This window comes from Oncorhynchus mykiss, chromosome 15, assembly GCF_057628025.1.
Source record: "Oncorhynchus mykiss isolate SJ-2025 chromosome 15, ASM5762802v1, whole genome shotgun sequence".
Taxonomy (NCBI): domain Eukaryota; kingdom Metazoa; phylum Chordata; class Actinopteri; order Salmoniformes; family Salmonidae; genus Oncorhynchus; species Oncorhynchus mykiss.
In genome coordinates, this window is record NC_143036.1 from 61,575,893 (window position 1) to 61,588,239 (window position 12,347).

The following is a 12,347-nucleotide window of genomic DNA, read 5'->3' on the forward strand; positions in this document are numbered from 1 at the left end:
AACAAAGCTCACTTTTGTCTCTCTGAGCATATGCAAAAACTATACAAATCAATGATGTCCTTCGGCTGTATATCAACACATGATTCAGATTGGAGATCATTTCCCCATCAGTCTGAAACTGAATACACTCTGGATGACAAAGTGATACTTCCTAAAAGATGGCATGTTCCGCCAAGGCAAACAGGGTCGGTGTGGGTTCACTGAGGGGAGAGCTGCGCCTGCGTGTTCAGCTTTTTAGAGGACGGACGGCTCTGCAGTGACAGGACAAAGCTTTCACTCGCTGTCAGCACTTTTTTATGAATATATATGACCAAACATTTAAGTCATTTTCACAGATAAATTGGCCTTCTGGCTTCCATTCAGCAGACATAACAGTTTCAAGTGTGGAGCAGGGACTTGGCAAGTGTCTGGCCCGGCAATCCTGGATGGTTTTTCATCCAAGCCTCTCAATGACTAATACAAGATCAATTATTAGGCCCGGATAGACAAATTGCAGTTTGCAAGCTTGCAGGATTTAGAGTTCAAATAAATCTCCAAGAAACCTCAATGAAACCTTATTCTGTAAAAAAAAAAAAAAGATTAAAAAAAAGTAGAATCTATTTAACATCTGCGGTCTAATTCCTGATTTGTAATTCTGTAATATCATAACTAATTGTGTATTTCTCCATTGCACCTCTGCTACACCAGCAGAACGATTCTGGAAGGAGCAGTCTCAGGTATCTATTTCCCAAATTTATCAGATGGACTCTATGCGCTCTGGGTTGAGTGCACCTAAGGACACCCATTTTGGACCAACCCTGAAGTGGAAGCTCCAAAACCCTACTACAACTACGTACGCTATTGTCTTTTAAATGACCTTGTGGTTTATTTTAATACACTCCAATTTCACTATTTTTCCTCTTGGTTGTTTTAGGGGGAGGGATGATTTGTGTTAGTCTGGCAAAATGTAGTTCTCTTTTAATAATAAATACTGGATATCAATTACTTTTACAGTAGTACGAAGGACTGGCAATTGCATTTATTGTTCTCACTGTATATTAGTCCTTCAACTCAGCATCTTTCCCCATCACTACTGTTTCCTGTCTTTCTTCTCTCCTTAGGACACCAGCCAATGTGACATTAACTTTGTACATCACTGGATTATGCATTTCCATTTCAAACTGAAACTCTCAATTTGAACATCTAGCCATACCTGGGTGTAGAAGGGGAAGAGACCCATGCCCATAGGGGCTTCTCTGTCTTATTTTTCCTCCATTTCCCTCAGCAGTGGAAATTCACTGAGTACTGATTATGGCAGGAGAGTGTTGGCTCAGCTGTGTGCTTTAAGAACCCATGATGTCAGACCCATATTTTCCTTGGAGAGCCTCTCATCAGCTGCATTGTTCCAGGAAACCATGGTCTGTTCTCTGGGCAACAAAGAGGCCTGCCCAATGGTAGCCCCTTACACCCACAACTCTGCCTGCTGCTATACAGTCCTCAAGGCCCCCACCTCCAACCATCCACCCCCACACCAGACAGACTTCAAGGCCCCCACCTTTATCGTCACAACAACAAATATCTGCATATAGTAAGCATCCTGGAGCTCCCAGCATTACGTACTCCTCTCCCAGCTCTGTACTGTTTTTACTATAGGAGTTGAGGGTCGGCGATGAAAAGCAGCGTGTTAGAACAGGACAAGGAAATAATATGTTGCTCCACAGAGAACCATAACATGATGCTGCTGCTGGTGTCATCTGGCGAGGTTTTCAGAGGGTTTTCGGTTCTGACTGAAAGATGTATTTGAACGGATCACAACACCGCCCCCTGACAGGTGACGTAAGCAGCAGCGAAAGATGATGGGAAAACTGTCCCCACAGCCAGCCATCTCTCTAAGCTTTGATGGGCAATTAAGCTGTCGATCCCAGAGGGAAACTTTGAACCAAGATAGAAAACATGAAGACAGTAGCGGCATACTGTGACAAGTCAATCAACAGTTTCATCTGATCTGATATATTTTGACATACATGTCATTATTAAAAGTCATTATTCCCAAAAATAAAGATATCACCAGTGCCCTGTTTTTGTTCCGCATAAAATACACACACTTATTTACCCCTCCCGATGCCTATGTTTGAGTTGTTTATTACCCAATTGAAATGTTTCATGATGTATTGGTTGAGCCAATAAAAACAGCAGAACAAGGTGCACAGATTCACAGACTCAACAGCTGAACATTTGAACATGAGCGTTTCCACTCTCCCTCTGACTTCAAAGGAGATCAAACAAATATGACCTGAGAACACAATGGAAATCACATCTTGGCCTTTTAAGATTATTTAGCTCTTCCCTTTTATGTTAATAGACTTTAGTTGCAGAATTATGGTAATGTTTCCTAGAAATTTAACTCAGGGGAAACCAGCAAAAACCCCAGATAAAGAGCCTGAGCCTCACCATCTCGTCATTGAAGAAAGGAGGTGGATCATCAACATGTGCTTTAACTGCAGGACCTTCCAAGACAAGAGAGCAGGGCTGATATAAAACTATTTGATATCAATTGTGTTTTAGCGTGCTGAAATACAAAAAAATACCATAGGGCTGAGCTGTTCACATTGTGTGTGTGTGAGAGAGACCGACAGACCGACCGACCAACCAACCGACAGACAGACAGACAGACAGAGAGCAGATAAGACCCCACATTTTTCAGCATGTTTTAACAAAAAGATAGATACATTCGGTAAAATCTTTAAACAGGTCAACATTCACAAGGCCGCGGGGTCAGACGGATTACCAGGAAGTTTAGACTGAGCATGCGCTGACCAACTGGAAAGTGTCTACACTGACATTTTCGACCTGTCCCTGACTGAGTCTGTAATACCAACATGTTTCAAGCAGACTACCAAAGTCCCTGTGCCCAAGAACACTAAGGTAACCTGCCTAAATGGCTACTGACAAGTAGCACTCATTGAAAGGCTGGTCGTGGCTCACATCAACAGCATTATCCCAGAAACCCTAGACCCACTCCAATTTGCATACTGCCACAACAGTTCCACAGATGATACAATCTTTATTGCACTCCACACGGCCCTTTCCTACATGGACAAACGGAACACCTATGTGAGAATGCTATTCATTGACTACAGCTCAGCGTTCAACACCATTGTGCCCTCAAAGCTCATCACTAAGCTAAGGATCCTGGGACTAAACATCTCCCTCTGCAACTGGATCCTGGACTTGCTGAAGGGCCACCCCCAGGTGGTAAGGGTAGGTAACAACATCTGTCATGCTGATCCTCAGTACAGGGAGGCCCCTCAGGCGTACGTGCTCAGTCCCCTCTTATACTCCCTGTTCACCCACGACTGCATTGCCAAGCACGACTCCAACAGCATCATTAAGTTTACCGACAACAGTGGTAGTGGCCTGATCACCAACAACAATGAGACAACAATGAGACAGCCTAGGAGGCCAGAGACCTGGCATTGCGGTGCCAGGATAACAACCTCACCCTCAACGTGATCAAGACCAAGGAGAGGATTGTAGACTACAGGAAAAGGAGGACCGAGCATGACCCCATTCTCATTGACAGGGCTGTAGAGGAGAAAAGATTTGTCATGGGTCTTCAGATCCTCAAAAAGTTCTACAGCTACACCATCGAGAGCATCCTGACTGGTTGCATCACTGCCTGGTATGGCAACTGCGTACAGCCCAGTACATCACTGGGGTCAAGCTTCCTGTCATGCAGGACCTCTATACCAGGCGGTGTCAGAAGAAGGCACAGAAAAATACCGAAGACTCCAGCCACCCTAGTCATAGACTGTTCTCTTTGCTACCGCATGGCAAGTGATACCAGAGTGTCAAGTCTAAGTCCAAAAGGCTTCTTAACAGCTTCTACCCCAAGCAAGCCATAATACTTCTGAACAGCTAATCAAATGGCTACCTGGACTATTTGCATTGTCCCCACCCCATTTTTACGCTGCTGCTACTCTCTGTTTATTATCCATGTATAGTCACTTTACCTCCACCTACAAGTACACTACTGTTCAAAAGTTTGGGGTCACTTAGACATTTCCTTGTTTTTGAAAGAAAAGCACATTTTTGGTCCATTAAAATAACATCACATTGATCAGAAATACAGTGTAGACATTGTTAATGTTGTAAATGACTATTGTAGCTGGAAACGGCAGATTTTTAATGGAATATCTACATAGGTGTACCGAGGCACATTATCAGCAACCATCACTCCTGTGATCCAAAGGCACGTTGTGTTAGCTAATCCAAGTTTAGCATTTTAAAAGGCTAATTGATCATTAGAAAACCCGTTTGCAATTATGTTAGCACAGCTGAAAACTGTTGTCCTGATTAAAGAAGCAATAAAACTGGCCTTCTTTAGACTAGTTGAGTATCTGGAGCATCAGCATTTGTTGGGTTCAATTACAGGTTAAAAATGGCCAGAAACAAAGAGCTTTATTCTGAAACTCGTCAGTTTGTTCTTGTTCTGAGAAATGAAGGCTATTCCATGTGAGAAATTGGCAAGAAACTGAAGATCTCGTACAGCGCTGTGTACTACTCCCTTCACAGAACAGTGCAAGCTGTCTCTAACCAGAATAGAAAGAGGAGTGGAAGACCCCGGTGCACAACTGAACAAGAGGACAATTATATTAGAGTGCCTAGTTTGAGAAACAGACGGCTCACAAGTTCTCAACTGGTAGCTTCATTAAATAGTACCCGCAAACACCAGTCTCAAAGTCAACAGTGAAGAGGCGATTCCGGGATTTCATAAGGGTTTTCTAATGATCAATTAGCCTAGTGTAGATATTACACTAAAAATCTGCCGTTTCCAGCTACAATAGTTATTTACAACATTAAGAATGTCTTTCTGACCAATTTTATGTTATTTTAATGGACACATTTTTTGGATTCTTTCAAAAACAAGGCCACCCCAAACTTTTGAACGGTAGTGTACATATTGCCTCAATTACCTCGACTAACTGGTGTCCCAACACAAAACTGAATTGTTGGTTAAGGGCATTAAGGGCATGTAAATAAGCATTTCACTGTAAGGTACACCTGTTGTATTCAGCGCATGTGACAAAACGTTTTAATGTTTTCGGCAAGGACATATATAGGATACTAGCCTCCAAAACATAACCTAAACTCCAAATCAAATCTCCAAACCTAAAACCTGATTTTGGACGAAATTACCTGGAAGGATTCCTACTACCAAAGATTCTTATTTCCAAGCTAAATAGCAAATGCTCTGGCAAACAAACAACAGAAACCTGAAAACACCATCCAAACTGGAACGGAGTGATTCATGTTTAGTCTGAAGCTACTTTTAAAGTCAAGAACAAAAAATACATTACAATGATATACAGTGCCTTGCGAAAGTATTCGGCCCCCTTGAACTTTGCGACCTTTTGCCACATTTCAGGCTTCAAACATAAAGATATAAAACTGTATTTTTTTGTGAAGAATCAACAACAAGTGGGACACAATCATGAAGTGGAACAACATTTATTGGATATTTCAAACTTTTTTAACAAATCAAAAACTGAAAAATTGGGCGTGCAAAATTATTCAGCCCCCTTAAGTTAATACTTTGTAGCGCCACCTCTTGCTGCGATTACAGCTGTAAGTCGCTTGGGGTATGTCTATCAGTTTTGCACATCGAGAGACTGAATTTTTTTCCATTCCTCCTTGCAAAACAGCTCGAGCTCAGTGAGGTTGGATGGAGAGCATTTGTGAACAGCAGTTTTCAGTTCTTTCCACAGATTCTCGATTGGATTCAGGTCTGGACTTTGACTTGGCCATTCTAACACCTGGATATGTTTATTTTTCAACCATTCCATTGTAGATTTTGCTTTATGTTTTGGATCATTGTCTTGTTGGAAGACAAATCTCTGTCCCAGTGTCACGTCTTTTGCAGACTCCATCAGGTTTTCTTCCAGAATGGTCCTGTATTTGGCTCCATCCATCTTCCCATCAATTTTAACCATCTTCCCTGTCCCCGCTGAAGAAAAGCAGGCCCAAACCATGATGCTGCCACCACCATGTTTGACAGTGGGGATGGTGTGTTCAGCTGTGTTGCTTTTACGCCAAACATAATGTTTTGCATTGTTGCTAAAAAGTTCAATTTTGGTTTCATCTGACCAGAGCACCTTCTTCCACATGTTTGGTGTGTCTCCCAGGTGGCTTGTGGCAAACTTTAAATTACACTTTTTATGGATATCTTTAAGAAATGGCTTTCTTCTTGCCACTCTTCCATAAAGGCCAGATTTGTGCAATATACGACTGATTGTTGTCCTATGGACAGAGTCTCCCACCTCAGCTGTAGATCTCTGCAGTTCATCCAGAGTGATCATGGGCCTCTTGGCTGCATCTCTGATCAGTCTTCTCCTTGTATGAGCTGAAAGTTTAGAGGGACGGCCAGGTCTTGGTAGATTTGCAGTGGTCTGATACTCCTTCCATTTCAATATTATCGCTTGCACAGTGCTCCTTGGGATGTTTAAAGCTTGGGAAATCTTTTTGTATCCAAATCCGGCTTTAAACTTCTTCACAACAGTATCTCGGACCTGCCTGGTGTGTTCCTTGTTCTTCATGATGCTCTCTGCGCTTTTAACGGACCTCTGAGACTATCACAGTGCAGGTGCATTTATACGGAGACTTGATTACACACAGGTGGATTGTATTTATCATCATTAGTCATTTAGGTCAACATTGGATCATTCAGAGATCCTCACTGAACTTCTGGAGAGAGTTTGCTGCACTGAAAGTAAAGTGGCTGAATAATTTTGCACGCCCAATTTTTCAGTTTTTGATTTGTTAAAAAAGTTTGAAATATCCAATAAATGTCGTTCCACTTCATGATTGTGTCCCACTTGTTGTTGATTCTTCACACAAAAATACAGTTCTATATCTTTATGTTTGAAGCCTGAAATGTGGCAAAAGGTCGCAAAGTTCAAAGGGGCCGAATACTTTCGCAAGGCACTGTATTTTACTTTATAAGGACTGAATCCTAAGTTAAGGCAACCACGCTTGCTAGGACAGAACATATCTGACTTCAACTTCAATTAGCACTGGGGTGTGAAGTGAGAGGTGTCAAAGCTCTTGAGCCCAACAATGGCATGAGAGTTTCACAGCCTACCCCACCAAAATGAAGAGGCCTTTGAAGCCCCCTCCCACTATTCAGAGGTCATAACAATACAGTAAACTCTGGGTGTAAAAAATGATACGGCACGAAAAGAAGGTCCTTAAGGAAAATCAAGATACACTTTTTGCTGACCATTATAAAGATGGGAACATAAGCAAATTAATCTTCCACACAGACCATCACCTGGCATGGCACAGTGCTATATTAACACACTACCCCTCTGTTAAGGGGGGGGGGGGGGGGGGTGTTAGCGATGGGTGGAAACACAGGATATTAGACAACGAGGATTCCGAGTCAGCCAACGTTAACCTGTACAAGTCTGGAACAGTAATGGTAGGGGGCAACCCCAAACAGTTTCAGCTGGACATTCACATAATCAAAGAGATCGCTTATCCTGCTGAGCTCTCTCTTGAGAAAGATACCACCACCCCACCCTGAGCATGTCAGACCAGACCTCTTCATTATACAACCCCACAGACGAGCAACCCCAAGCAGAAAGTCAACCTCCCAGCACTACCCTCATTGAAATTACGAATAAATTCACCCAGCTACTCCAGTCAGCACAAAAAAATGTCCAGCTCAACAACACCCCCTCAACTAGACCCTGAGAGCTGTAGTTGGATAGAGACATATCTGCACTCTGGACTGTGGTGAGGCAACATCAACAGAAGAAAGAGCAGGAGCAGGAGAAGAACAGAGCACTAGAGGAGAGGATCAGAGTGCTGGATGAAAGGGTGAGGGGGATGGCGTGTGACAGAGGTCCCCTGGGCTTGTGACAGAGAACAACCCATTAGAGAGCTGGCTACCCCCACAGAGAAGAAAGTAGAACAGCCCACCTCAGCCCCTGACCAAAGTCTTGACACCACAGCAGAACAGTCCACCCCAGACCCTGACCATAGCCTCGACATCACAGCAGGACTGACAAATAAAGAACCCCAAGCCCAGGGGATCCCACCCCCTCTGAGCACCCCCCATGTCAGCCACCCTGATAGCCCCCCACACACACACACACTGAGGACATACACAAGGCACAGATTGTACTCCTTATGGACTCAAGCGGGAAATATATACAAGAAATACACTTTTCCCCAAACACACAATGTCTAAAATCTGGTGTCCAAACACCCAGCGTGCCCTAGACCTTCTGTCTGAGGACAAACTAGGGTCACCTAGCCATATAATAATACACACAGGTAACAATTGACCTGAGAGCACAGCAGGAAAGGGTGGCCACAGCACTCAAGGGAGTGATTGAAAAAGATGATTCTACTTTTCCCAACGTACAAGTGGTTATCTCCACCCTGCTTCCATGAAAGACTTCCACCTTGCTACCATACAGCAGGTAAACACAAGTATTTCCCATGACTGTGACTCAAAACCAAATGTTTACCTGGCCCACCACTCCAACCTGGACTTGAACAGCCTTTACGACCAGGTCCACCTATATAAGGCAGCAGTGCCCCCTTTTGCCCGGACCCTAAAGGACATCGCCCTCAAACGCAGCCCCAACACCTCACAGGAGCAACAGATCAATAGACACGCTTTGCGGCATGCTGAGTGTGTACATAGTCAAATGGTAGGCGTCGAGGGGACTCCTGCAGTAGGTATACCTACAGCTCATCTCTTGGCAGTAGTACTGTAGAATACTTTATCATTGACCTCAACTCAGAGTCTCTTAGAGCATTCACAGGTCAGCCCACAGAAAAATCACAGTTGATTTTGAACAGAGCAATACTCAAAAATTCTACTCAATAAGGAACTGATTAATATTAAGAAATGCTATAGATGGAAGGAAAGTACTGTGGAAACCTACTAAACAGTATATTTGACTTCCCAGCTTCCCTATCAAATCAAAAAACGTCAAACAGAAAACCGAAGAACAATAATAACAATGACAAATGGTTTGATGAAGAATGCAAAATCCTAAGAAAGAAATTGATAGACCTATCCAACCAAAAACAGAGACCCAGAAAACCTGAGCCTATGCCTTCACAATGGTAAATCACTAAAACAATACAGAAATACACTACGGAAAAAGGAGCAGTACTTCAGAAATCAGCTCAATGTAATTGAAAAACCCATAGACTCTAACCACTTCTGGGAAAATTGGAAAACACTAAACAAACAACATGAAGAGTTATTATCCAAAATATATATTTATGTGTAAACCACTTCTCCAATAATTGTGGCTCTATAACAAAGAACAAACAGCAAAAACATATAAACTCAGCAAAAAAAGAAACGTCCCTTTCAAAGATAATTCCTAAAAATCCAAATAACTTCACAGATCTTCATTGTAAATGGTTTAAACACTGTTTCTCATGCTTGTTCAATGAACCATGAACATGCACCTGTGGGACGGTCGTTAAGACACTAACAGCTTACAGATGGTAGGCAATTAAGGTCACAGTTATGAAAACTTAGGACACTAAAGAGGCCTTTCTCTACTGACTCTGAAAAACAACAAATGAAAGATGCCCAGGGTTCCTGCTCATCTGCGTGAATGTGCCTTAGGCATGCTGCAAGGAGGCATGAGGACTGCAGATGTGGCCAGGGCAATACATTGCAATGTCCATAGTGTGAGATGCCTAAGACAGCGCTACAGGGAGACAGGACAGACAGCTGATCATCCTCGCAGTGGCAGACCACGTGTAACAACACCTGCACAAGATCGGAACATCCGAACATCACACCTGCAGAACAGGTACAGGATAGCAACAACAACTGCCAGAGTTACACCAGGAATGCACAATTCCTCCATCATTGCTCAGACTGTCCGCAATAGGCTGAGAGAGGCTGGACGGAGGGCTTGTAAGCCTGTTGTAAGGCAGGACCTGGCAGGACTGCCAAAAAGTGCTCTTCACTAACGAGTTGCGGTTTTGTCTCACCAGGGGTGATGGTCGAATTCGCGTTTATCATCAAAGGAATGAGCGTTACACTGAGGTCTGTACTCTGGAGCGGGATCGATTTGGAGGTGAAAGGTCCGTCATGGTCTGGGGTGATGTGTCACAGCAACATAGGACTGAGCTTGTTGTCATTGCAGGCAATCTCAAAGCTGTGTGTTACAGGGAAGACATCCTCCTTCCTCCTGTGGTACCCTTCCTGCAGGCTCATCCTGACATGACCCTCCAGCATGACAATGACACCAGCCATACTGCTCGTTCTGTGCATGATTTCCTGTAAGATAGGAATGTCAGTGTTCTGCCATGGCCAGCGAAGAGTCCAGATCGCAATCCCATTGAACACATCTGGGACCTGTTGGATCGGAGGGTGAGAGCTAGGGCCATTCCCCCAGAAATGTCCGGGAACTTGCAGGTGCCTTGGTGGAAGAGTGGTGTAACATCTCACAACAAGAACTGGAAAATCTGGTGCAGTCCATGAGGAGGAGATGCACTGCAGTACTTAATGCAGCTGGTGGCCACACCAGATTCTGACTGTTACTTTTGATTTTGACAAACCCTTTGTTCAGGGATACATTATTCCATTTCTGTTAGTCACATGTCTGTGGAACTTGTTCAGTTTATGTCTCAGTTATGTTTATACAAATATTTACACATGTTAAGTTTGATGAAAATAAACACAGTTGACAGTGAGAGGATGTTTCTATTTTTGCTGAGTTTACATGATCAAATACAAATCTTAGAATCAACAATTAAAGAACCCACTGGATTCTCCAATTACATTGAATGAACTACAGGACAAAATACAAATCCAACAACCCAAAAAGGCCTGTGGTGCTGATGGTACCCTCAATGAAATGATAAAATATACAGACCACAAATTCCAATTGGCTATACTTAAACTCTTTAACATCTTCCTTAGCTCTGGCATCTTCCCCAAAATTTGGAAACAAGGACTGATCACCCCAATCCACAAAAGTGGAGACAAATTTGACCCCAATAACTACCGTGGGATATGTGTCAACAGCAACCTTGGGAAAATCCTCTGCATTATCGTACATTTCCACAGTGAAAACAATGTACTTGCCACTTTTTACCAAATTACCATACGACAGACCATATGTTCACCCTCCACACTTTAATTGACAAACAGACCAAAACAAAGGCAAAATATTCTTATGCTTTGTTGATTTCAAAAAAGCTTTTGACTCAATTTGGCATGAGGGTCTGCTATACACATTGGTGGAAGGTGGTGTTGGTGGAAAAACATACGACATTACAAAATCCATGCACACAACAACAAGTGTGTGGTTAAAATTGGAAAAAAACATTTCTTTCCACAGGGCCATGGGGTGAGACAGGGATGCAGCTTAAGCCCCACCCTCTTCAACATATGGGGGGCAAAAAAGTATTTAGTCAGCCACCAATTGTGCAAGTTCTCCCCCTTAAAAATATGAGAGAGGTAATTGTAATTTTCATCATAGGTACACTTCAACTATGACAGACAAAATGAGAAAAAAAATCCAGAAAATCACATTGTAGGATTTTTAATGAATTTATTTGCAAAATATGGAGGAAAATAAGTATTTGGTCAATAACAAAAGTGTATCTCAATACTTTGTTATATAACCTTTGTTGGCAATGACAGAGGTCAAATGTTTTCTGTAAGTCTTCACAAGGTTTTCACACACTTGCTGGTATTTTGGCCCATTCCTCCATGCAGATCTCCTCTAGAGCAGTGATGGTTTTGGGCTGTTGCTGGGCAACACGGACTTTCAACTCCCTCCAAAGATTTTCTATGGGGTTGAGATCTGGAGACTGGCTAGGCCACTCCAGGACCTTGAAATGTTTCTTACGAAGCCACTCCTTCGTTGCCCGGGCGGTGTGTTTGGGATCATTGTCATGCTGAAAGACCCAGCCAAGTTTCATCTTCAATGCCCTTGCTGATGGAAGGAGGTTTTCACTCAAAATCTCACGATACATGGCCCCATTTATTCTTTCCTTTACACGGATCAGTCGTCCTGGTCCCTTTGCAGAAAAACAGCCGCAAAGCATGATGTTTCCACCCCCATGCTTCACAGTAGGTATGGTGTTCTTTGGATGCAACTCAGCATTCTTTGTCCTCCAAAAACGACGAGTTGATTTTTTACCAAAAAGTTATATTTTGGTTTCATCTGACCATATGACATTCTCCCAATCTTCTTCTGGATCATCCAAATGCTCTCTAGCAAACTTCAGACGGGCCTGGAAACGTGCTGGCTTAAGCAGGGGGACACATCTGGCACTGCAGAATTTGAGTCCCTGGCGGCGTAGTGTGTTAC